Raw genomic sequence first — 27917 nt, 5'->3', positions numbered from 1 at the left:
CTCGCATGCAATAATATCGGTTTAACGCACGCTCTAATCCTGACACCTGGTGAAGAAACTACACTGACTGTCTGCACTCGATTCTCAATCGCAGAAATAACTATTCTCTCAGCAATTTTGACGGCGAAGTTGTGTTTTCACATTGAGGTGGATTGTCATGTGCTATGACAGTGAAGTGATACGTAATACTATCTCGACAGTAATCGTCCAGACTGTGTGTGTGTGTGTATGTCTAGGTGTTTATTCCGTTTTACTAGAAACTTAATTACGTGTTATTTACTACATTAAATACAATGTGGATTGTAAGGGTTAACTGGTCTATCTAAATGTCAACCTCATCTGCACGTAGTATACCTTGCTCTAGCCTGACAAGGCTGTGGCGAGAGAATGACTCCAGGAATATGGAGACCCCCTCTACCATGCCAACGGCTCTATGGGAAGTGCCGGAGACTTGCTACCAGCTTATCAGCTAAGGTACTTTCTTGTTTTTGGGACGCGAAACTTCCCTTAAAGGCGGATTATCCGCTTACAATCAACGGCATAGAAACTTCCCAACGGCGAGAGGGCTCCAGTGACTAGGAGTCCTTCAATTGTCTTGCATCTGCTTCCCGTTGAACATAGTTCCCAGGTCATCGAGAAAAGTGCGTTTGTCGAAGTGCTGCAACACTCTCGCCCTAAAAGATCAAGTACGGCAGTCTTCCAACAATATATTGGCTCTCCTCCAAAAGCACTGTATTGATCAAGAAGTTTTGACGGGGGCAGGATTGTGATGTCTGAAGTCTTTAGTGGTAGCTGGACAGATAAGCTGTAAATGTGTAACAGGTGGCCTTCTTTAGGTTGTGTGGCTGTAGAGTAATTCGACTGATGCATATACGACTGGGCAGTTACATTTAGAGTCCATTATGCTCATCTGATACAGGGCTAAAGAAGGTGTCCTTAACATAGTTAACCAATTTTTATTACCGATTGGATAACTGTGTCCAGTGGTGTCACCTCACTGCGCTCGAGCAAATAAGACATTATATTTTGCAACATGGAATGTAAAAATACTCAATAATTATCCTGCAAATGACAGACCCGTAATAGTAATAGTCGTTCCGGGTGGAGAGTTAAGAAGACCTAACAAAGACATAGCACCACTCTAGGAAACCGTCTTGCTGAAGACGGTCAATTGAATGAACTAGGCGCAGCATTTAATATCTGGAGTAGGCTCTCCTATCAAGAACAAGCTGCCCATGGACATATCGGAACTTCTGAATAGGCATAATGAACGCCTCGTGACATTAAGACTTCGATTGGCTGGGAACCCGCATGCCACAGTAATCAGCGCATCTGCCCCAACTCTAGATTCTGATAATGACGTCAAAGAAACGCTCTATTTCGATCTGGATGACGTCTTGTCAAACATCAGTCACTAAGACAAAGTTATCTTAATTGGTGATTTTAAAGCTAGAGGGAGGAGACACCACCAAGTGTGGTGTGGCGTCATTGACGTGGAGGGAGCTGGCAGCGAAAACGCCAATGCTAACAAACTCAGAATATGATGAACATGAATTAATAATTAGCTGTGTCATCTTTCATCAAAAGGATCACTTCAAAATATCACGGCGGCACTCTTGATCAAAGCACTGGCCACGTAATTATCCGCAAGGATGGTCTACAAGATGTTGATGACTGTTGGCTACATAAACGACTTATTAGATGCGTCATGCATTTGTGACTATCCGTCCAGAGGAAAAGAAACACACATTTCACACTGCGAAGGAATGTCATCGTGATGTAACACAACGCTGGGAGAGCTTGAGATCAATATACGTATCAACACTGGGGGTACTTGAAAACCATTATTCTGGATGTCTGAAAAAAAGCTTTACGATACTAGAACAGGAAACGTTAAGGATGGTATGGCGAAAATGATGAAGAAACTGAAACATTTGTCTCACAGAAGAGGAGAATCTTACAAGCATGATAAAGGGTCGTCAAGCGAATGTACAAAGAACTACCCGTGCGCTGAAGAATGCCAAGTTAAATCAGAAAATTAAATGCGACAGTTCCTCCAAGCCACAAAAACAATTTACGGTCCATCCACCAACTATTGATCAACGGGCATATGACGTAATAGAACAAGCACCCATCAAAGAATAACTTAGCTCCCACAAACAATAGATGAAGTTAAGTGTGCTGTCAATCAATAAAAGCAACACAAGGGCACAGGCCTTGAACATATACCAACGGAATCTCTCAAATAAGGTGGTGAGGAACTCATAAGACATACATGTGAAATGATTGTTAAAAATTGGAACACTGGAAAAGTGCCTCCAGTTCCAGAAATAGTCTTGTGATTGCTGTACTTAGGAAAGAGATCACATAAACTGCAACACCTACCGCAGGATATCATTGCTGTTTAGTCATACAATGTAGGCTTTCACGGCCGGTGTTGTTAGGTGGAAATTTTATATATCGACCACGGCCTCTCAGCCCGGAAGTTTCAACTGAAGGATTGTTGTTTAGCTTGGGAAAGTTCATTACTCGAATTTTAGCAAATCTTTCTATGCACTTAGTGGAGGAAAGGCTGCAGAAAGTCAGGGGGATACACGTGTTTTAGAACAAAAGATGTGATATTCACATCTCGCGGGTCAGGGAAAACTCGGGGAATGAAACAGGCCTCATTATACTGTCTTTATTGACTTCAGTAACACATTTGACTCGGCAAACTTTGAAGCCTTCTGGAAGATTTTAGCTGTGTGTGGTTTTCCACAGAAATTAATTGCCACCTCGATATTACTTTACACAGATACGACAGTTCCTGCCACTGGTGATGACTCGGCTGGTGAGCCATTCCATATCAACACCGGCGTTAAGCAAGTACGTGTGATTGCCTCCACGTCATTTTCACTGAATGTTGCCACTGTCAAGCAGTTAGTCACAAATAATATCCAGGAATACAATTAACTTGCTAGATGGATGGGAAACTATTTTATCTAACCCGTTTAAAAGCAAGTTCTCCAACGTTTTCCGTCTGTAATAATAGTTAAGATACAGTACGCTTGCGACAAAACAGTTGTAGCCCAGTTCGAAGAAAAACCAGGGTTCATCCAACTGTCTTCTCCATTGCAAACAAACTCTAACTGAATACCAGTAAAACACAGATCTTTCACATCAGCAACAATAACGGAATATCAGTGTTACCATCTACACAGTGAGTTTCAAGTAGTTAACAGTTTTCCGTACCTTAGCAAATTCTTCTCATCAAGTGCAAATATTGATTGAGAAATTCAGTACAGAATTAACAGTGCTGGAGCATCCATCGCCAGACAAAGGCCTCGTGTATTTGTCAGGCTTAATTTCGATGTTACTGCAAATATCTTTGTTTACAATTCAGTTATAATTCTCGCCCTGCATTATAGACCTGAATCCTGGACGTGTTACAGAACATCTTAAAAAGCTGGAACAATATTAGCAGCGATGCCTCAGGAGGATTCTGTATATAATATGTGAACACAAATGCATCCTTGAAAATGCATATTGTTATTATTCTCTGAATCATCAGTATTCTGGATGGACCAATTTGGCCCGCCACGAATTCCTCTATTTGCCAATCTCTTCATCTAAGAGTAGCAGTTGCATTCAATTATTTGTTGGGTGGATACCAATCTCTGCCATTCCCTACAATTATACCTTCTACAGCTCCCTTACCTGATGTCGTAACACATGCCGTACTATTCTGAGCCACCTTATGTCAGTTTCTTCCCTATGTGCCCCTCCTCGCCTACTCTGTGGCGAACTTCCTCATTGCTTACGAGTCCACCTAATTTTCAACATTCTCCTGTAGCACCTCGTCTCAAATGCTTCGATTCTCTTCTTTTATAGCATTCTCGTTGTTCGTAATTCACCAGCCGTACAATGATGTGCTCCAAAAGTACATTCTCAGGCATTTCCTTCTCAGATTACGGCATACATTTGATACCAGCAGATTTCTTCTCTTGGCTAGGAATGGCTTCTTTGCCTGTGCTGATCTGCTTTTTATGTCCTCTTTGGATCGTCCGCCATGGGTTATTTTGTTGCCAAGGTAGCAGAATTCCTTGACTTCATCTACTTCTTCTGCTCCTCCTCATTATGTTGGTCTTTCTTAAGTTTACTCTCAAGCCATATTACACACATAAAAAAAAAGTTTTGCATCATCTCGGTTCTGAGAACCTGTACAGAAAATTGGAATAGAGAACAACATAAACATCATTTCTGCCCTTTTTATTGCTCATAAAAACCACACATTGCATGTAGTACCACCATATAACGAGATCTTCAGAGGTGGTGGTCCAGGTTGCTGCACACACTGGTACCTCTAATACCCAGTAGCATGTCCTCTTGCATTGATGCATGCCTGTATTCATCTTGGCATACTATCCACAAGTTTATCAAGGCATTGTTGATCCATATTATCCCACTCCTCAAGGCGATTCGGTGTGGATCCCTCAGAGTGGTTGGTGGGTCACGTCGTCCAGAAACAGCCTTTTTCAATCTATCCCAGGCATGTTCGGTAGGGTTCATGTCCGGAGAACATGCTGGCCACACTAGTCGAGCGATGTCATTATCCTGAAGGAAGTCATTCACAAGATGCGCACGATGGGGGCGAGAATTGTCGTCCATGAAGACGAAGGTCTCGCCAATATGCTGCAGATATGGTTGCACTATCGGTCGGAGGACAGCATTCACGTATCGTACAGCCGTTACAGCGACTTCCATGACCGCCAGCTGCGTAAGTCGGCCCCACATAATGCCACCCTAAAACGGCAGGGGACCTTCACCTTGCTGCACACGTTGGACAGTGTGTCTAAGGCGATCTGCCTGACCGGGTTGCCTCGAAACACGTCTCCGACGATAGTGTGGTTGAAGGCATATGCGACACTCAGCGGTGAAGAGAACGTAATGCAAATCCTGAGCGGTCTTTTGGCATATTGTTGGGCTCGTCAGTACCGCGCTGCATAGTGTCGTGGTTGCAAAGATGGGCCTCGTCATAGATGTCGGGAGTAAAGTTGGGCATCATGCAGCCTACTGGGCACGGATTGAGTCGTAACACGACGTCCTGTGGCTGCACGAAAAGCACTATTCAACATGGTGGCGTTGCTGTCAGGGTTCCTCCGAGCCATAATCCGTAGGTTGCGGTCATCCACTGCAGTAATAGCCCTTGGGCGGCCAGAGAGAGGTATGTCATCGACAGTTCCTAGCTCTCTGTATCTCCTCCATGTGCGAACGACATCGCTTTGATACACCCCGAGACACCTGGACACTTCCCTTGTTGAGAGCCTTCCCTGGCACAAAATAACAATGCGGACGTGATCGAACCGCGGTATTGACCGTCCAGGCACGTTTGAACTACAGACAACACGAGCCGTGTACCTCCTTCATGGCGGAGTGACGAACTGATCGGCTGTCGGACCCCCTCCGTCTAATAGGCGCTGCTCATGCATGGTTGTTCATATCTTTGGGCGTTTTTAGTGACATCTCTGAACACTCAAAGGGGCTGTGTCTGTGATACAATATCCACAGTCAACGTCTATCTTCAGGAGTTCTGGGAACCAGGGTGATGCAAAACTTTTTTTTGATGTGGGCTATATACTCATTATATTGTTCATTCAGTTTAACGTGTCATGTCATCCTTCATCAATTTTGCTGAGTATGGCAGTGCCATGAGCCAATCTTATTATTGATATCTTTCACCCTGATTTTTTATCGCTCTTATTGTCGTAACTGCTTCTTCGATGTAAATGTTGAGCATCTTCCTCTTGATTTTCGTGCAAATTATGCATTGCCCTCTTTCCCTATAGCTTCCTCTTATTTTTATAAGAATTTCAAACATTATGCATCAATTTGTATTGTCTAACGCTTTTTCCGGGTTGGCGAATCCTATGAACGTGTCTTGGTACGTCTCAAGTCTTGCTTTCAGGCACCGGAACTGCCTGTCCGCTGCCTTTAACTTCCCTGAAGGTGAAATCATTGTGAGCTAATCAACCCTAAATTTTATTTGCCATTCTCCCACGTACACCCAGTATAGAAACGATTGTTTTACGATCGCAGTTACTATGGGGCGAGCATGTAGTTCTCATGCACGATAATCGCATTCGCATATAACTGTTTTGCTCTGAGTTAACAGTAGGCAACAGAGGAAACAATCTAAAGCTGTTATTGAGGCTAACCTCATTATTTGTCACATTGATCTTAACGACTGGAAAACCTCAACTCTTGATTGTGCACTTGCCCACCACGGAGCACTTCTTTTTGAAGAGAGCACTCGAGAAACATCGATTGATAAGGGTCAGCGTAAAAAAGGAAATGATTAGACAGAATGGAAGGATAGAACCTTTTCCATCCGGGACCAGCTGTCATCACAGCGTCAAACGGTGTACCCCTCGCATTGGACTATACAATCACCTGCAGACTCACAGATGATGAGAAAACAAAAAAATCAGTGACTTGGAGTGTTTACTATGATGATTAACGATCTCACTGAAATATGTGTTCTAAATTCCTGAGAAACTGTGGAAAAGATACATGCGTGCCTTGAAAGTTTTTTTTTTTTTCTCGGGCATTTTTGTTGAGAAAATGAGGAATTTGTTGTGGGACATTATGGAATATTGCCGCTTCAGTCCCTATAGTTTCATCAACTTCCGATAGGCGGCGGTGCAATATAACGCCTTCAAAATGGCGTCTGCAACGGTGCGTTCCAAGCACAGATCTGTTGTTGAGTTTCTTTTGGCGGAAAACCAGGGCACCGCAGATATGCACAAACACTTGCAGAATGTCTAGGAAGCCAGGCCTCGAACAAAACCACGGTCAGTCGTTAGGCGAGCCGTGTGCCATCATTGCGACAAAGAAATATGTCCCATCTCCCACGTGCCAGCCGACCGCACACAGGTATGTCCCTCGCAATATTGGAACGTGAGGACGTTCTCATTGGAAGTGATGAACAGAACAGAACCAAACACCTCACTACACAACTGAACGTCTCTATTGGTAGTGTTGACACACTCGTCCACCAGTTGGGATACCGCTGAGTTCCTCGCCGTCTAACAGTAGTTCATAAAGACAACGAAGCACCATCTGTGCGGAATTGCTTGCGTGTTACGAGGATGATCGTGACAATTTACTGTCGAACATCGTCACAGCGATGAAACATGGCTTCTTTACTTCGAACCGTAAATAAAACGGCAATCCATGGAATAGCGCCACACCACCTCTTCTCAGAAGAAAACGTTCAAAGCCGCAGTCAGTCGATAGCCATGGAGATGGTCTACTGATGGGGTTATACTGTTTGACGTCCTCCCTCATGGTGCAACCATCAGTGTTCTGTGCTACCCTCAAGACAATGAAGAAAGGACTTGAGCGTGTTCGTCGCCACAAAAATGCAAACGAACTTCTCCTTCTGCGTGACAACGCAGATAAGTCTGCGCACCCAAGATGAGTTCACAAAATTTCATTGGACTGTTCTTCCTCATCCACCCTACAGCCCGGATCTCGTACATTCCGAACTCCATCTGTTTGAGCGAATGAAGAATGCACTGCGCAGGAAGCAGTACGTGGATGACGGGGAGGTTACTGATGCAGCAAGACGTCGACCAGTGGAGTGCTACCCTGAGGGCACAGAGGTACAGGACTCCCAGTAAGGGGGCGTAAGGCTGTCGCATTGAACAGAGGTTAGGCAAAAGAGTGGGGAATAATATGGTGCATTGGATTCCTGAATAAAACCAACCTGTTTTCGCGAAAAAAAAATGTGTTGCATTTATTACTGAACGCCCCTCGTATTTGGAGTGGTTGTATAGGTGCACCTAGAGGCTAGTAAAAAAAATAAAAAATAAAAAATTATTGTGGTTTTCCAAGAACGACAGTCTTCGCACTGGCATCATTTCCAGCTTCTCCGTTTGTTTGTGATGTGTTGGTAAATGTGCCAACACCTTGTAGATAGAGGAGGCCGAAATCTAACGCAGACGGGCGTGAATTCTGGAACAGGATAAGTAGTGAATTCTAATAAGAAAAGTATGCAGCTCCACGAATACTTGTCTTTTAATTCTTGTTGTATACATCATTCTTGATGAGACATTTCATACGATAATTATCAAACTGTGTAAGGCTAATGGCGCCTTGCTAGGTCGTAGCCATGGACTTAGCTGAAGGCTATTCTAACTGTCTCTCGGCAAATGAGAGAAGGGCTTCGTCAGTGTAGTCGCTAGCAAAGTCGTCGTACAACTGGGGCGAGTGCTATTCCGTATCTCGAGACCTGCCTTGTGGTGGCGCTCGGTCTGCGATCACACAGTGGCGACACGCGGGTCCGACATGTACTAAATGGACCGCGGCCGATTTAAGCTACCACCTAGCAAGTGTGGTGTCTGGCGGTGACACCACAGTTTGCCTCCCATATTCCGTTATAACAACATACGCTGCAGTAAGGTTACACGTGTTATAGTCACGTCTGCGATGTAGTTAAACAGATGCGCCGTATCTTAGCATCGGCAACCAACCTTCACTAGAACCACTATGTGGGGTTGATTCGTCTCTCGCCGACAAGTGTTCAACTACACTTTAATTTTATACTGCCGTTTCGGTTCGTGCTATCGAATCCCCGACCCTTGACATAGGTACATTCCTGTGGAAGCATCCAGCCTATTACGACGTTAACCACCTAGGCATTCCCGTCTAGCGTGCCGAGCGGCATGGTGTCAATAAAGTCGCGTTTGAAAGAGACTGTGGAGGATTGCATTAACGAAAGCTGTTTCTGGTTACCCCGAGGCCGCGCGGAACGACCCGCGTTTGCAAATCGCAGAGCCTCGTTGGAACGGCAACACGTAAAGTGAGCAGCAATTCGCGGGATAAGCGCGATCGGAACCCGTTAGCGGCGTTTATGCGGAGAAAGAACTGGTTTGGCGACGCGGGGCGGCGCTTTCTCACAGAGGGCCGACTTGTTTACAATGTTGCGGCCAGCACGCGCATTCCACCGCTGTGCCCAGAGGCCCCGGCGGGGCTGCGACGCACGCGCCAAACGGCTGCACGGCGCACGCACCGACCGACCTAAGCTGCCTATATTCGTCCCAAGAGAGGCGAGTGGTGAAAAAAGAAAATCAAAATCTGGCTGCTCCTCCCGACATCCGCGACAACCGGCGTGCTTTTTGGCTAAATCTTCTTCGTGCGACCGGCGTCTCACTTTAGCAAGGTCCGCTTTTCCGGATGCCAGAACGCCACTTCTCTCGATGTATCGCGTCCACTGGGTCCGGGTCAACGATCCTCACATTTTTGATTATGACATCCTGCCACCTCAGCGTAGGCCTCCCACGTGTTCGTCAGTCACTATTTTAAGTGCGTATGCAGTTCCGGCCACTGCTTGCTGACGCTGGATGCAATTTTCTCGAAAAAAAGAATTACAAAGTTCCCATTGAAAATTGTTGTTATTTCCGAACTATTTTAAGTGCTAACGTACCAAAAATTTCAACAAAATCGCCATTGTGATAATTTCAAGATTAAAGCAAACCCTTCCAGACATTCTCAGTATGAAGTATGTAACAAAAATATTATAGTCGAAATTTAATCTATAATAAATAGGATCTTCTTCTCATGGATGTATCAAGATCAGACACTAGACATACTGCACATCGATTTAGAGAAAGCCTTCGATAAAATCAGCTATCAGTAGGTAAGGAGTGTGCTACTACACTTCTGCCCATAACCTCTGTTTTCTTATGTAAACACGTTAGATGTGAGTTATTCTGAAGTTATTAACATCTACTTTATCAAAGGTATTATACGGAAGCACCAATATTTAACATAATGTATAATATATGTCAAAGTGTAAAAAATCGAAATATTTTTCTAAAAATCGTGAAGAATGTAGCGCGGGAAAGATATACTGGTAGATACTCCAGCTGTATTTATCTCCAACACAAAGCATTGAAACATTAACTGAATGGAAATCTATCTGAATAGGGCACAACACTTATACCGCTCGTGCATGAAATAAAATCACCTTCTATTGTGACTGGTAGCGGTTATAATTCCTATGAAGAAACAGTCAGGGGCTCAATTGCGTGCCTCATGCATAAAATTCGCTTAATTTCAGATTTCCACATGCAACAATAGAGTTACTTGACGAAAGAGAAATTCCTACATCAGCTGCAATCCGGCACTGAAACAAATCCAATGGCGACAAGTAAAAATTTGTCTAGGAGCGGGACTAAAACCCGGATTTCCCGCTTATCTGCGAGCGGTCACCTGTCTATTAATCACTCATTGTTCGCAGTCTCGCCTGATTCCCGTAAGAGGTCGAATGAAGAGTGCATCCGCACTGAAGGTACCATTATTTGCCGTCAAGGGCGTATATTTGTACATGTGGTGGTTGAATTTCCTTTACTTCACGTCTATGGTCACAAATTTTTGTGTTCTCAGATTACCGGTTTCAATGTATAATGACCATCTTCAGATCTGCAGCAAAATATGAGAAAAACACAAATACAACTAGCCGATTGTCTACAGCTTAAAACAATATATAGACCACGATGCGAAGTATTACTGATACACATGTGCTTTTATGCGCTTTTAATATGATGAGGCGTACCTGTTTTATAAAAGCATGTTATATACAGGAGCCATAGTGGCATAGTCAAAAGCTAAACACCGAAAAAGCGCCAGCATCGTCAAACATACATAAATAACAGTACAAATAAGAGTCCTGTTGTCAGCCAAACTACTGTTCAAGACGAACTGCTGTACAGTAGCCACAGAATATTTGTGTTGCAAGTTCGCCAGATGTCGCTACTGCAGGCGTATACATCTTTTTCAATAATAATTGTACGATGTAAAATAAAGGGGGATACAATCAGTAAAGTTTGTAATGTAAAATGCATTACAGTAACAAAAAGCAATGAAACGAAACACGACGAAAGTTAGATTGTTAAAAAGGAAAAAGTTAAGAGACAGTAACTGTCACTCGCTCGAGTGGTGATATTTTAGATGACACAAATAATTAACAGCATTTCGAGTACACAGAATAATATAAAAATTACAAAACAAATAGCTAAAGAAGCCCAATGAATGAAAACAGACTGCCACACGTAATCAGCGCCGACTGCTAGCGCTGACGCCATAACGCCGCATAGGTGAGAAATGGTTGTAGGAGCGTGACCACCAGATGGCCCCTAGTCCCCTGTGGTACGCCGCTCCAAGAAAACAATGATCAAAACCCCGTACCAGAGCAAGAGAAGGATTATCTAGTTAATGAAGCATATCAAATAAACACAGAAGGAACAAGGAAACACTAGTGTTGCGCACACAACTTAAGAAATCGAAGTAAATAAGTAAGGTAGGTGAAACTTTCACCAATATATATGAAACAAAGGCGCTAATCCAACACTCTGACAAAGAGGGGTATCCCTTGTCAATGCACCGCTCGTCGTCTACTTAGAGCCATTAATATGTACAGTCAGAAGCTCCATCTCAGGATGACACGATAGTGCAAAACGATTCACCGTAAAAGCCTACGACGGATGTTTGTTAAGCTGTAATTACAAAGCCCTCAAGACTTCGCAAAAGAATCAGAAATAATGGACGACTGTAAAGCGGCAGCAGCCGCGGGCGTGCGTACAATCAAAGATGATCCCCGCCAGAAGTTATCTACACTGACAATTGCTAAACAATGGGTCTGTTTGTGACGAGGGAGAGAGGATTCCACGCAGAGTTTAAGCAAAAACCTTTATTTTTATTTACAAGGTTCCTCGCTACTTTAATCTCAACCGCTTCCTTAAAACATTACCCAAAGAACTGGAATTGTATGCCAAAATCTCCGTGTTGTGCTGTAACCGATTTGCTCGGCTGTTGTAAGCTTGTGTAACGCTTATGCTCAGTATATCGGTTCTCCACGACCCTAATAGTCTCACCAATATATGACATAGCTCAACCGTAGGGAATGAAATAGAGACTCCTACATTATGCAAGCCAAGATCATTCTTAGCGGAACCTAAAAGGACCCTAATCTCTGATGGAGATCGGAAAACATATTTCACTTTTCCACAAAATCCAACCAGTCTTGTTGGCGATGCTCCCTGCGTAAGGCAGAAAGCTCGTAGACCTTGGTGTCACCTCGGTATTATCATCACTCATGTGCTGCATGGTTGGTCGATAGCGCAACGCACGTTTCATCTGTCTTTCACCATATCCATTCTGTTGGAAGGTGACCTCATGATGGATTAACTCGGCTCGTCATATATTGGTCAGACTATCAGGACCGTGGAGGACCGGTATATTGAGCGGAAGCCGGCCGCGGTGGTCTCGCGGTTCTAGGCGCGCAGTCCGGAACCGCGCGACTGCTACGTCGCAGGTTCGAATCCTGCCTTGGGGATGGATGTGTGTGATGTCCTTAGGTTAGTTTGGTTTAAGTAGTTCTAAGTTCTAGGGGACTGATGACCACAGCTGCTAAGTCCCATAGTGCTCAGAGCCATTTGAACCATTTATTGAGCGGAAACGTCACACACGCCTACAACAGCCGAGCAAATCGGCTATTGCAGAAACTGTCTTGGCACCTGTCATTCTGTGGAATAGATCAACATAGAGATTCCGGCATGCACTTCAAGATATTGAAATAGCGTTATTGAGGAAGCAGTTGAGATCAAATTATTGAGTAACCTTGTAAATAGAGATGGGGGTAAATTTAAATTCTGCGTGGAATCCTGCTGTCTCCCTTGCCAAAACGAAGGTACGGAGTTAATCGTACCTCACTTATTGCTTAGTAAGTTTCACTTCTGACGTCTGTCATGTTTGGTCGTGTTGTGGCGCTAGAGTGTGTGTGTGTGTCTGTGTGTGTGTGTGTGTGTGTGTGTGTGTGTGTGTGTGTTTTATCTTTACGGAATTACTCTGCACTCTGCAAACTGAGGTTTTAAATTCACTTTCACGGAGCTTACTTGCTGCAGTTTTGCCTTGAAAATGATAGGATGGTCGCCTGTCGAAATTTCGACAATTGGCGACGATGTCACCCGGCAGCATTCCCGTAAGTTATTTGAACATTGTATACGCCGGGAGAAACTCTGGTCTCACACAAACGAGTTACTTGACGTTATTTCCTAAGGAATTGTAGAAAAAGTAAGAGGTTGTCCTGACAGCGAATAGTGCATGAAAATTAAACATCATTTATCTCACACACAAATCATACCCATAGGTATAAAATATTTCGCACAAATGCTACTTTGTTTGGAAAGGCATTTATTTTTCGGGTAGACGGGTCAGATGACGATACCGCCTAACGGCTGTGGCCTACCCATTCCAGATTGTGAGGCAAAATTTTCAGCCCGTCTAGTGTCGAATCTCATAAATACACCCAAATCATCAGTAAGTTGCTCGGACTTACTAAGCGCTGGGTAGGGTTACAGAGAATACGGGTGAGAGGAGGGCGCCAGCAAAGATAATCCCTGTCTTACCAACCGCAACACATGTTTTAGAGAAGACTCCCAGTGTTTCTAGACGACATAGCAAATAATCGAAACGATTGGGGAAAGAGCTCAATGTCCTTCAGTAAATCAGAGTAACAGAAATACTTGAACTAGAAGACAGTCTGGTCTAATTTTGCAAACAAATCCGTAAGTCCAAGGTTGCACTCAGCAGCCTACATGTTTACTAACGAGTTAATTCCGACAGCTGCGTGACGCCACAGAATAAACCTGACTGGTCATCTGTACTGCACGCACTGTGCAGTACAATACGTTGCTCCAAAATTAAAGATTTGTGAAAAAGCGTAAAATTTAAATCAGCAAGTTTCCTGTCAACGACTGTCGAAAGAAATACAGAGCAATAAAGTAATGTATATGACGTCAAAGTGTGTTTTCAACACCAAGCCAACAACACTCACATGATTTACATATTGTTCTACGAAGTACGCAGTCAACAAAGTAGGAGAGTCTATAAACGACTTTAAACAACATTGATGAAAGAAAAGAACAAATCCGTAACAATAAATGGAAAGGAAGAAAGTTTCCACCATTTATAAATTTTATTTAAATGATGTCTTTAAACTCAGTATAAACGACTTGTAATACCTCCTATTGAATAATTAAATATTTCTAGTGAAATGTGGACAGCATGGACAGCATATAAGTTTAGTAACTGCGAAGTCCCGGATTCAATTTTCGCTATTAAAATTTTTTACCTTTATTTAAATTTTATATCAAATAGAAATATTAATTAACAACGATCGATTCAAATTTTTAAATAAAAGAACATTTGTTACATTCAATTAGCAGTCACATGAATGTGCAAATAGGTATTCACAGTAAATTAAAATTTGATAAAAATTTGTGGAACGTCAAATAGAAAATACAGTGCTTTTTATTCCTGGAGACTGTACTGCATTTAATGATGAGGTATTTTGTATGCCTGATCAAATTTTAATTTACTTCCATGCCATTGGAGTGTCAGTTCTTCATTATTTATTTATTTACTGAAATTTGCGTCGCATTGTGTTAGGAAACTGATGTCCAGGCACTGCCTTCAAATCATTTAAGTACGAAGAAAATCGAAGAGACCCATATCAGTGCTGCAAAGGGCGAACGGTTGTCATGTATATCTAGACTTTGAGGTATGTTATTATTTGAAAATAAATTCTTGTGTGATTAGATGGCGTCATATTCCTCTTCAGTTTCTTCTCCAAACTTGGCGCTTCGACCCGACTGGTGGTATCTTCCGCAGGTATCTGCTGTTGCCTCTTCAGCCGACTGACGGCGCCAGAAGACTCTTGGCTAGATCCCGCCAGAAGGATATACGCGTCGAGTTTGGTAACGAAGCTGACAGGAATGTGACGCAGCCTAATCAGCGAGAAGATATTGCCTTCAATAATAACGGCCACGGAAGGCCTGCAGACTTGGTGTCCGGACAGTTGCCACGCCGGACATTTGCCACAGTTTTACCTGCTCCGAAGGGTTCGGTCCCTTGTCTCCTCCCCCTCCTCCTCCTCCTCCTCCTCCTCACCCGCCCGCCCAGTTTGCTTTCGAAGTTCCTAACGTGACCATCAGTATGCAAGTTATTACAACGAACAAGGGCAGGCCTCTCGCTCATTAGAAAGGTTACGCGTATCTTAAACAGAGAGAATGGTGTTGTTACATGGATGTGCTTACGCCGAAAAACGGATCATTGCAAGGGAAAGCTGCTATCGAGGAACGGAGAAGTGTTGAGCGTATTAGAACATCTCTGTGGACCACCTGACGATGCAGCTCTGAAAGTGAGAAAGCAAGTGGAAAGAGCGAAGTGAAGATCTCGAGAAGAAACTACACAGTTGTCAGAGATATACGCGGATGAAATGAGAAATCTACATAATAAAGTTTATGACTTTGTTACAGTGATGCTTAATTCGGAATCTATGAAGAGAACCATGCATCGTCGATGTAGTCAAGAGTGGGGGAACCAACAAGAGCCTAATAACTCTTATGAAATTGATCTTCATGGAGATCTATTAAAAATGGGAGATGGCAGTAGTTTTCTTCTGGAAGATGATAGATTAGAGGTGAGAATAATGATTTTTAGTGGAAGCAAAGAAAAAGAAAGTTTAAAAACATATTCCCATTTTTTTATGGACGGAACATTTAAGAGATACAGCAAGCAGTTTGCACAGAACCACACCATACACGTAGACTTAGGAGGCCCGATTAAAGATACAAACGTTCTTCCTGCTGTATTTGCACTGCTCCCTAATAAGAAGAAAGACACATATGTTCGTCTGTTTCGTCTGATAAAACAGGCAGTCTCTGAGTGGTGTCCTAAACAAGTAAAGGTGGACTTTGAGGCAGCTGCGATACGGGCCATTCGTCAAGTTTTTCCCACAACTGAAATAAATGGATTCTATTTCCATATGAAGAAGAGTTTATGGAGAAGAATTCGAGTTCTCTGTCTAACTGAGTAGTACCGCTAGAACGAGGATTTAAGACTTCACGTCAGCATGTGTGCAGCGCTGGCAGTTGTATAACCGGAGGAAGTAACAATGGATGGATTGAGATTCATGCAAAAGCTCCTGATAACGGAAGGTTCTCTCAATTTTTTGACTACTTTGTGGATAACTGGCTAGAGAATGAGGATATCGCAATAGAAATGTGGGACTGTTACGGTAAAAGGCACCGAACGACGAATGTTGTTGAAGGGTCGCACAAGAAAATTAATTTGGAAACCCTCACCCTACAATCAACTATTTGGTGAAGTGCTTGAAAAACGTAGCAGAGCTCACAAACTGCATGTACATGAAATTGGAAATGACTCTTGAAGGTAAGAAGAGGAAGAAGAAGTACTTGAACCTGGACGACAGGATAGAGAGAATCGTAAAGAATTGTGAAGAGGCTGGCAACATTAGGCCTTGCTTGAAAGCCATTGCCCATATTCAGAAACTGGACTAAAATACGTTAAAAATAATGTATTAAAAACTATGAAGACCACTGAGTCCTCGCAGGTACGTTGTAATTGTAAATAGAGTGGCACTGTTGCTGGCACTGTTGCCGTTAGTGTGTGTGGTAGCGTTTTGTTTTGCATTATGTTCACAGGTACTCAAAACGAGAATAACTTAATGTAGGTTGTATGTAATAGGTGTTTCTTACCAACGAGACCTGGAGGGTAAGCTGTTTGATGTTTAGAGAATTTCGGTTTTCGTACAGACGTGTTAAATATCTATTAGGATACGGCTATCGTTTATGTGACGAAAGATGCTCATCTGTCTGACCACAGTTCCTCACCTGACTGTTGCAATTCTCTTAGCCTATTCTTAATACACTACTGACCCAGTGATCGATTTCACTGGTTTCGTCGCTCTGTGATGTACAGATCTTTTTACAAAATCCATATCACTGTGTTTGAAAGCAGTTTATTTGCCTGGCATTTCTGTAGGACAGCAATGAAAGAAACCCAACATTCAGTCGTATTCGGATTATCAATAAATCACATGAAAGCGATCCCAACGGTCAACGATTCTTAGTGACTAGCCGCGTCTGCCTGCAACGTATATCGCGGAACACCCATTGCAAATAAATTTACTATGAAACTTAGTGGCGGAAATGAAATGATCGTGTGTAATGGTTGGCCGGGAGGCCCATCCGTGGAAGTTCGGCCGCCGAGTTGCAAGTCTTATTTCAGGTGACGCCACAATGGGCGACTTGCGTGTCGGTTATGATGAAACGTTGATAAGCACTACAGAACACGCAATCCGCGAGCGGAGAAAATCTCAACCCGGCCGGGAATCGAACCCGGGCCTGCTGCATAGTAGGCAAACACGTCACGAATCAGCTTTTTTCTTTAAAAAAATCTCATTTTGTTCATTACTGTTCGTTCCATTTGTGCAGGGCGGACGTCCCATGATGCTTGTTCAAGTTCATCATCGATTCATTAACTCAGTCTTTTTTATTACAGACGGCAGCTAACCCTCTGGCCAAACACACTGGTCTACCGTGCCGGCAATTTCACACATACTGGGATGTTCGTGCATTTCTTTCTGTTCTAGCTGCCCTGAGAGGAGACATAGAGGAGACTAATTTATTGACAGGCTAAGAATTGCTTGGGCGTGGGGCGCTTGGATTAAACATTCAGTCTAGCCTCATGGAGTGTCCAGGTAGCCTCCAGGTTCGAATTCAGCATTACCCCATTCAGACTAGCCAGTGCATTATTATTCCCAAACTGTATGAGTAATCAGATTAATGATAAGTCGGAACAAACTCATACCACATCTTGCTAAGATACTGTACCAGGCAATTCCGCTAAAAGCCGCCCAGTTCACGTCTCCTTGCGACTGGATTCAAGATTTCCTTGCAGACAGAACTCAACATATCGCTCTTAACGGAACAAAAGTGACAGATGTGAATATGATTTCCGAAGTACCCGACGGAAGTGTGATAGAACAGTTACTGTTTGCACTGTGTATAAACGATCACGACGGTAACACTTTAAGACTATTCGCAGATGAGGCAGTTGTCTCTAAGAAAGTGGCCAACGCCAGACGACGGTATCGATTTGTAGAATGAGCTGAAGAGGATTGATGAATGGTGCAGACTCTGACAACTGACCCTGAACGTAGATAAATGTAACGTATTGCCCACACAAAGGAAAAAAAAAACACAACTGCAGATTTACACTACTGTCGACAAACTGCTGGAAACAGTATCTACCGCGAAATATCCAGAGCGACCATAAGAGGAATGACCACAGAAAACAAACACTAGCAAAGGAGATGTCAGAATTACATTCCTAGAATAATTTTTGTAAATTGTACAGGTGAAACGTGAGCAACCAAGAGAAGCAGCTCTTAACTCAAGCGGGCGTAGATTTAGCATCGCAACAAGAGCGTCCTCTTGTTTTGAATAACTGATTATGCAGAAATGCAACTTTGTGTAACAATGATTTATGGAAATGACACTGAGGTCGGAGGAAGGTGTCACCCCGCAACACGCTCGAGTTTCTCCATTTCCAATGGAAAATGAACGCTGACAGCTAACAGCTGCGACGTGTAACAGTTGCCGTAAGCTATACGACTACACAGGACATTTATAGTGCTAAAACGTGTGGTGTCACCACCGGCAGTCTACAGAAGAGAACTGGTTTGTAGAGGAGTTCTGATAACTGAACTTGAACGAGGTGAGTAGGAGGAACGCTTTACGGCCCAAGCTCCTCGCAACACGTTGTCGTTATGGCTAAGCGCGCGACGAGGTTTCTGGGAAACCGCCTTAGCTAATTAACACCCATCAAAGCGCAAAATAGCCTTAATAAAAAATCAGATTATAAATGTATTATGCATTATTTCGTACGGATAGCAACACATGGTGAATCTGTCACGATACTGGAACATAAATTACAAAATCTTTAGCTATAATATGCCAAATGTGAATAAAACTTATTGCTTTTACCGAATTTTTAACTGTGCTAACGTCACTTTACAGCTGCATTTGTCTTATGCACCGTAGTTCTCATAGGGATACCGATGACACCCAGTTACGGCCCACTGTCGCATTAATCAGTATCGACGACCTGGTCGGGCGCAGAAAATTGGGCCGTGACATTACTGTCAATTTCTTCGCCACTCGAAGAGTCTCTTATACTGTGCTCTCCTTAGAGGTTTGCTAACAAATGAAATAAATTCCCTAAAAGAATCTGCAATCATTACGAATTTTAGGGAACAAAATTGCCTAGATCACTTAAAATATCTTCATTTATGACTATATTTCGGCTACTGCCAACATATCAAAACTTGGAACTTCTCAAACAACAAAGCTCAGTGTCAGCTCCAACAGAAACTACTCCCCTCTTAGGGGCTAAAGCTGAACTTTTGTTTTAAGAGTTATGAGTATGATGATAGCGGTAGCCGAAAGTTCATAATAAATGAAAATATATTAAGTATCGAGGTGACTTTATTCGCATAAAGAATTTTCAGACGATGTTAAATCCGACTCCTGAGTTCGTTGATCCAGTCGACTTTGCCAAATCCTGATCTCTCTCACTTCACAGCTGTTTATATACAGAATATTGGGTTTTCATACAAATATAAATACAAATGGAAAAATAATACGAAAAATAAACTGATATACACAGTGTTTCTTACATATATGAATGCGAATGGAAAAATAATGCGGAAAATACTTTGAATTATATAATGTTGGGGACCACATTAATAGCGTCGATCACTATAAAGGAACTAGCTGATCATGCTGCCTGGCACTGTCACATACTTATCCCAATATATCAGATAGGTAAAAGAATGAATGGCTATAGTTTAATAGCAAACATCATTTAAATTCTTATAAAAGTACAGTATACACACACTCTAAGACAAAAACAAAAGGACGCACCACGAAAGAATTATCCGAACGAGACGTAAGTTGTAGATGTGATGTTCCTGTACAGATAAAAAATGATTTCAGGTTCAGAAAAAACTGCATGATTTGTTCAAGAGAAGGAACATCACAAATTTAGCAAGTCATTAACACTTTCGCCCACCTCTGGCCCTTATGCAAGCAGTTATTCGGCGCGGCATTGACTGACAGAGTTGCTGGCTGTCCTCCTGAGGGATATTTCGCCGAGTTCTGTTCAAATGGCTCATTATATCGTCAAAACCCCGAGCTGGATGGAGGGCCCTGCCCATAATGCTCGGAACGTTCCTTATTGGGGAGAGATTCGACGACGTTGCTGGTCAAGGCAGGGTCTGGCAAGCACGAAGGCAAGCAGCAGAAACTCTCGCCATGTGCGTGTAGGCATTACCTTGTTGCCATGTAAGCCCAGGATGACTTTCCAAGAAGGACTGTAAAACGGAGAGTAGAATATCGTCGACCTATCGTTGTGCTGTAAAGGTGCCGGGAATGACAGGCAAAGGGGTCCTGCTGTAGACACAAAGACACACATTAAAAAAGTTTCACATCACCCCGGTTCCCAGAACTCGTGAAGATAGACGTTGACTGTGGATATTGTATCACAGACACAGTCCCTTTGAGTGTTCAGAGATGTCACTAAACCAGCGTAAAGATGTGAACAACCATGCACAAGCAGCGCCTATTGGACGGAAGGGGTCCGATAGCTGATCAGTTCCAGTTCAAATGGTTCTGAGCACTATGGGACTCAACTTCTGAGGTCCCATAGAACTTAGAACTAGTTAAACCTAACTAACCTAAGGACATCACACACATCCATGCCCGAGGCAGGATTCGAACCTGCGACCGTAGTGGTCTCGCGGTTCCAGACTGCAGCGCCTAGGACCGCACGGATACTTCGGCCGGCTCAGTTCCAGTCATTCCACCAGGAAGGAGGTACACGGCTCTTGTCGTCTGTAGTTCAACAATGCCTAGACGGTCAATACCGCGGTTCGATCGCGTCCACATTGTTACTTCCAGCCAGAAGGGCTCTCAACAAGGGAAGTGTCCAGGAGCCTCGGAGTGAACCAAAGTGATGTTGTTCGGACATGGAAGAGGTACAGAGAGAGACAGGAACTGTCGATGACATGCCTCGCTCAGGCCGCCCGAGGGCTACTACTGCAGTGGATGACCGCTACCTACGGATTATTGCTCGGAGGAACTCTTGACAGCAACGCCACCATGTTGAATAATGCTTTTCGTGGAGCCACAGGACGTCGTGTAACGACCCAGACTGTGCGCAGTAGGCTGCATGATGCGCAGCTTTACTCTCGACGCCCATGTTTGCAACCACGACACCATGCAGCGCGGTACAGATGGGCCCAACAACATGCCGAATGGACCGCTCAGAATTGGCATCACGTTCTCTTCATCGATGAGTGTCGCATATGCCTTCAACCAGACAATCGTCGGAGACGTGTTTGGAGGCAACCCGGTTAGGCTCAACATCTTACACACACTGTCCAGCGAGTGCAGCAAGGTGGAAGTTCCCTGCTGTTTTGGGGTGGCATTATGTAGGGCCGACGTACGCCGCTGGTAGTCATGGAAGGCGACGTAACGTCTGTACGATACGTGAATGCCATTATCCGACCGATACTGCAAACATATCGGTAGCATATTGGCGAGGAATTCGTCTTCATGGACGACAATTCGCGCCCCCATCGTGCACATCTTGCGAATGACTTCCTTCAGGATAACGACATCGCTCGAATACAGTGGACAGTATGTTCTCCAGACATGAACCCTGTCGAACATGCCTGGGATAGATTGAATAGGGCTGTTTATGAACGACGTGACCCACCAACCACTCTGAGGGATCTACACCGAATGGCCGTTGAGGAACGGGACAATCTGGACCAACAGTGCCTTGATGAACTTGTGGATAGTATGCCACGACGAATACAGGCATGCATCAATACAAGAGGACGTGCTACTGGGTATTAGAGGTACCGGTGTGTACAGCAATCTAGACCACCACCTTTGAAGGTCTCGCTGTATGGTGGTACAGCATGCAATGTGTGGTTTTTATGAGCAATAAAAAGGGAGGAAATGATGTTTATGCTGTTCTCTATTCCAATTTTCTGTACAGGTTCCGGAACTCTCGGAACCGAGGTGATGCAAAACTTTTTTTGATGTGTGTAGCAACCCATACCATCACTCCTGGTTGTTGGGCCGTACAGCGGGCGACATTCACGCTGGTAACCCACCGCTGTCCTGGGCGTTTCCGGACACGTCTTCAGACAAGAATCTCACTGACTTGAGTAGAATTGACTTCAATGATGAATCCCGCAGCGAATTAAGCCCTGATGATCAGTCTTACACGTATCAAGTTCGAAAGAAACGGGTACAGTCGTTCCAGAGTTATTCTCACGGGTCAAATTCTCGCACCCGCACAAGTGGGAATGCTAGGATATCTTCCCCATAGTAATTGTCTCCGGGTACTAAGTGACATGTGTATCTAATTTGCTTGAAATTTCTTTAGACGTTCCAGTGCTATGCTTGAATACGCTGACACATAAGCACGCACACTGATTCGTTTCATATTATTTAACTTGTATTGCGTGTTGTCACGCTCAATCGTTTGTTATTTAGTTTTGTACTTCGTGTTTGTACCAATTCGGGGGTATAGAATTACATTAAAGTATCAATTTTTTCAAGTAATCACCTAATCATATGTATAAAGTTGTGGTTCCAAATTTCCTTTCTGTCTTCATCCTCTCTATGAATGAGGGAGAGAGTGTGTATGTTGAATTTGTTTTTTATATGGTGGCAGTGCAGCTTATGGCTGTCTACTGTGCTAGCAACAGTGTGGACAACGTAGCTTTCTCAGACAATACTGATCTGTACCCTTTCAGTAGTCATTCGAAAGTTACTTTGATGGCGAAAAGGACCCCTCTGGTCTGGGGGAAGTTCGTTGGAGGGAGAACGTGCTCTCAGCACTCGGGACCGGACCTTGGGTGAGTGAAGGCAGTAGTCGTAAGAGCGACTTGGCGCTGGTGAGAGTGTTAATGTGTTTTGGTGTGCAGCTGTTCTAACTGATGTAAACGTTTGATTTGTTACTTCATTTTTAAGGTCGGTAATCGAATACTTATGTTATTCAGAGTATAGTCACCAGTATATTTTTGTATTTAGTAAGTTTTTCCGGTCCTTGTATTGCGTAACCAAAGCACGTGGTGTAGGAGGTTCATTACTCCAGCACAGGTTTAAAATTCAACTGTCTGACTTTTCTTTTAACTGTAATGTATGTGTGAACTTTTCTCATATGTATGTGTTTCATTTCGTCTGTTTTTCATTCCGTTTCAGTTTTATGACTGTGTAGCTTTGCTCATATCACGTGGTGGTAATTTCACCGTGTGTAATTTCAGTACCAACTTGAATAAGCTATATTTGAAATTGATAAAGAATATTTTATTCAAAATAATCTCTATTAGCATTTATACATTTCTCCTACCTCTCCGGCAGGCTACGAATGTCACGCCAAAAAACAGTTCGTTCTTCTTTTGAAGCGAACCAGTCACCGAGCCATTTTCGTACATTTTCATACGAATTGAAGCGTTGTTCAGCGAGAGCGTGTCCCAGCGATGCAAATACGTAGACGATAATCGAATGGAGCCAAGTCGGGAGAATAAGCCGCCTGTCCTAGTATTTCCCAACTGAACACCTCGATCGTTTCCCCGACCCGTTTTGCTGTGTGTGAGTGTGATGGCGCGTTTTCATGGAGCTATATGACTTTGTGTTGCCCTTTTTCCATATTTCCATCGTTCTCCACATAATGCTCAATTTAAAGCTGTCATTTGCTGTTGGCAGCGATCAGTGTTAACGGTTTCACCAAGTTCTAGCAGCTCATAATAGATGGCACACTTCTGATCACACCAAACACGGAGCATTGTCTTCTTTCCAAAGCGACTTGGTCTTTCAGTGTATGTCGATGGTTTGCCTGGATTCACCCATGATTTACGATGCTAAGGATTCTCAAAATATATCCATTTTTCATCACCTGTCACTATTCGATGGAAGAACGACTTTCTTTTGTATCTGGCGAGCAGCATTTCACAAGTCGTCTTTCGATTTGCTTGCTGTCTTTCGTTCAGTTCATTCGGAATCCATTTTCCCACTGTATGCACCTTTACCATAGCTTTCAACGGAAGAGAAACGGCTTTCTGCGTCACATTCAACTGGTCTCCGATTTGATATTGAGTCTGAGTATCATCTTCATCCATTACGGCCTGGAACGCATTGTCTTCGAACTTTTTCGGTGGTTTTCCGCGCTCGTGGTTTCTCACGTCAAAATCACCACTTCTGAACTTTTTAAACCACTCGAAACACTGTTTCTTTTTCCAAGATCAGTTCGGCGCAAGCTTCGGCAAGCATTCGATGCGATTCTGCAGTAGTTTTCTTCAAATGGTAGCAGAAAATCAATGCTGCCCGCAAATTGTAATTCGTAGGCACAAAACTCGACATGTTTACGGGTTTGTAACAAATACCAATGTATGGAACTTGTGTTACTGTGTGTTGACATTCGTCGTCAGCCGTTACGGGAAGCAGACGGCGCTGCAGACGCGGTCTCACGGGCCCTACACTGACGGCTAGCACCATCTATAGGGAAATTACGGTTTCAGACTCCTGCACCCGGTAGTATGAAAAGCGGGAACGCGTTTTAGTGGTTCCACACCGAGTGAGGTGGCGCATTTGTAAAGCACTAGAAGCTTATTCGGGTGGATTGCGGTTCAAATTCCCGTCCATGCATCGTGATTTGGATTTTGTTTCCTGTAAATCACTTAGGCTCAAATGGTTCTGAGCACTATGGGACTTAACTTCTGAGGTCATCAGTCCCCTAGAACTTACAGCTACTTAAACCTAACTAATCTAATGACATCACACACATCCAAGCCCGAAGCAGGATTCGAACCTGCGAGCGTAGCGGTCGCGCGGTTCCAGACTGTAGCGCCTAGAACCGCTCCGCCACCTCGGCCGGCCAAATCACTTAGGTAAATGTCGGGATGGTTCGTTTGAAAGGTAACAGCCGATTGCGTTTCCTGTTTCTCCAATCCCACGTCGCGCACTTTCTCTAATGACCTTGTCGTCGATGGTGCGTTAAGCCTTAATCTTCTTTCCTTTGTTTTCTTTGTGGCTGAACGGAATCTGTTACCGAGGCAGCTCCTTTCGAGGAACTGACGCTCATAGCAGTTCCGAAGAGCATTTCGGTTTGACTCAAGGTTACGTCACTGGTTTTAAGGAACACAAAGAGCAGCTCTGCTACGCATGAAAAACACTTCCCAGAATTCTCGCTGACTTCGGATTTCGCCCAGCGTCCTCCCAACAAACAAGCAACTAGAACTTGCATGACGCGACACGCCGTGTCAACAGCAATAAAACAAAATGTGTCGAGCTGTGAGGGCTGCTCGATAGCCCACCTTCCTGCGGTGCTGAAAGAACGGAGAGGAAGCGACTTCTTATCCTGATGGCGGTTCCTATTCCGGACCCTCGCCAGGTAAGAATGGCGTCTGGCATTGACGCAAGAGGCGTGTGACGTCAGAGGCACAACCAAGGCCGGCTCGGTCCCATATCTGATTGTTTATGCAGGTAGGCTCGTTGTGTTTGCGTCGCAGCAAATTCGTCATCCTCAAGGCGGCGTCCACCGGGGCACCTACAACAACGGGGGAGCAGGCGATAGGGTAAAGAGCCCCTCAGCGCTGCAAAGCGACCAGGGGCAGCACTGTCTGAGGCGCACTTAACCACTATAAATAACTTGCAACGCTTGTGTTTAATTTCAGTCCCATGTAAACGTTGTGCTGAACTATTTAGACTGAGCATTTTCTTTCTACTTCTGAACTGCGCATTAAGTTGCGCTTGCTTCGGTTTGCATCACGTTACCTAATTTTGTTTGTTAACATATACCGTGAAGGGCAGTAATATTTCAGAGTCTCCACGAACAATAAATGGAACATTAAATAAAACGACAACTAAGGGAACGCAACTGAAATTCTATAAGAGACTGGCTATTCTATTGCTACTTTACGGATCTGAGGCTTGGATGGCACACAACAATGACCTAAATCGAGTAGTGATTTTGCAAATGAAATTCCTCTGATCATTTAAAGGATGTAATGTAGAAGATAGATTAAGTAAAGAAGATATTAGAACTGAGCTTAAGATATTGGCAACAACAGGAAAAATCGATAAATTAAGTAGAAATGGAAGCAACATGTAAACAGAATGCATCAAGACAGATATCCCAATAAAGTTTTGCAGTACATACCAAAAGGATGGAAAGACGTAGGTCGATCCAGCTACGAAGCTGAATCCGGAACAGATTCCTCGAACCTAATCCATCACGATTATGATCATCGTGACATATACAGTGAAGGTTTAATTAGATAACAAGTAGTATGAGACTAAAAAAAGATTTAGCACAAGTAAATAATAATAATAATAAAATACCTCTGCCAATTCACACAACACTTTCACACTACACGTTCGCTCCTTCTCCGTTTCTGTAAAACCTTCCTCCCAAAAGTTTACAATTTTAAATATCAACAACAGCCTCTTCCCGATCTCAACATCTCACTCATTATGGAGAGACGCTGGCTCAATTTCTCAGCCAAGCAAATGGGAAGCGGCGGCACACAAAACTGAAACCAGATATCGTCGCTGTCAGCTGACAGTGTGTCTAGTGTCGCACTGTGAAATACAGCGTGTCCAGTGACTGGTAGCGAGGAAAGAATGGACAATGTAGCACTAGCTTTTTACATTATTAGGTAATTTCTTTTTAAAGCGCTATTGTACAGTAGGGATAAACCGAATGAGGTAGTGCTATTTTAAACATACTGACCTTGTATTCAGGAGGATGGAGCCTCCGGTCTCCATTCGGCCATGCTGATTTACATTTCTCTGTTTCCCTAAATTACTTCAGGCTAAATCCGTCCTACAGCTTGTTCCTTCTTTGTCGACGTGGACGTGTAAATATGTAAATACCTAAATAGGGTGATTCAGCTGAACCTAACGATCATATTATGCAACCAACACTACGTCTGTGTCAGGAATGGTATCCATACAGGCGATAGCCACGTAACTGATATAAGTTCCCTCTCAGAACTTTGGGAGATTGTTAGTAAACGGAATATTACTGTACAAAATACAAATGAGGATTGGCCATGAGATACACGGTATTTGGACCAAGATATACCTTACTTCTGCCATGCAGATCTAAGTGTCTCCAACTTTTCTTTATGTAATTAGCGGTATAGTCATACAGGTTTTGGAGGTCTCTGTAATTTTATTTCGTTTATAGTAGTTATCCTCCTTTAATGGTCCAGACGCTATATACCATAAAATTGTTACTTTCGCACTTCCCATTTTGTTTTCTCTTGTTCATTTCGCTGTTTCCTATGGTAAGGTATAAGCCAACGTTTCTGAACAATTTACGGTAGATTACGTACTTTAAGCAGAATAAACTTACAGAGACATCCAAAACCTTTATGATTATAGCACTAATTACACACAAAAACTGGAAGGTTTTGGATCAGATGGCGAAAGTAAGGCATATGTTGGTGCAAATATTCCGTGTAGCTCATGACCAATCCTCACTTGTATTTTTTACAGTATGATACCAATTGCTAACAGTCGTCAAAAACTCAAAGAGGAAATTATGTCGATTACGTGGCTGTCGCGTGTATGGATACCATTCCTAACAAAGACATAGTGTGTGTTGCAAACAACGAATCGGTAGGGGCTGCTGAATCACCCTGTATAATACGTGATTTATGTTTTTTCTCCTTCTTAAACTTTAATACCATGAGGTATCTAATATCACTGTAAGAGTGGTTCACAGATGAATAAAACTACTACAGCTACTACCACAATGTTGGATAACAGTTAGTTAGCATCGCTCCCTTTCAATTTTTTGTAGCTGATGTACGGTATATGTACGTAATTAACACCAAGAACCTCGTCTGTTATTTAATATGTTTTTAAATATTCATTGTACTCTTAATTATTTACAATGAAACGTAGGTGAAATAGAGTACGAAT

General features: G+C 43.4%; 1 protein-coding gene across 2 annotated transcripts in view; it reads right to left on the bottom strand.

Moving 5' to 3' along the window:
• The window catches only part of LOC126479202 (uncharacterized), a 687919-nt gene that overhangs the window by 455327 nt on the left and 204675 nt on the right, over window positions 1-27917 (bottom strand). The window lies entirely within an intron of this gene.

This window comes from Schistocerca serialis, chromosome 1, assembly GCF_023864345.2.
Source record: "Schistocerca serialis cubense isolate TAMUIC-IGC-003099 chromosome 1, iqSchSeri2.2, whole genome shotgun sequence".
Classification (NCBI taxonomy): domain Eukaryota; kingdom Metazoa; phylum Arthropoda; class Insecta; order Orthoptera; family Acrididae; genus Schistocerca; species Schistocerca serialis.
The sequence above is the reverse complement of the archived record's forward strand: the minus strand, read 5'-3'. Positions and strand labels throughout refer to the sequence as shown.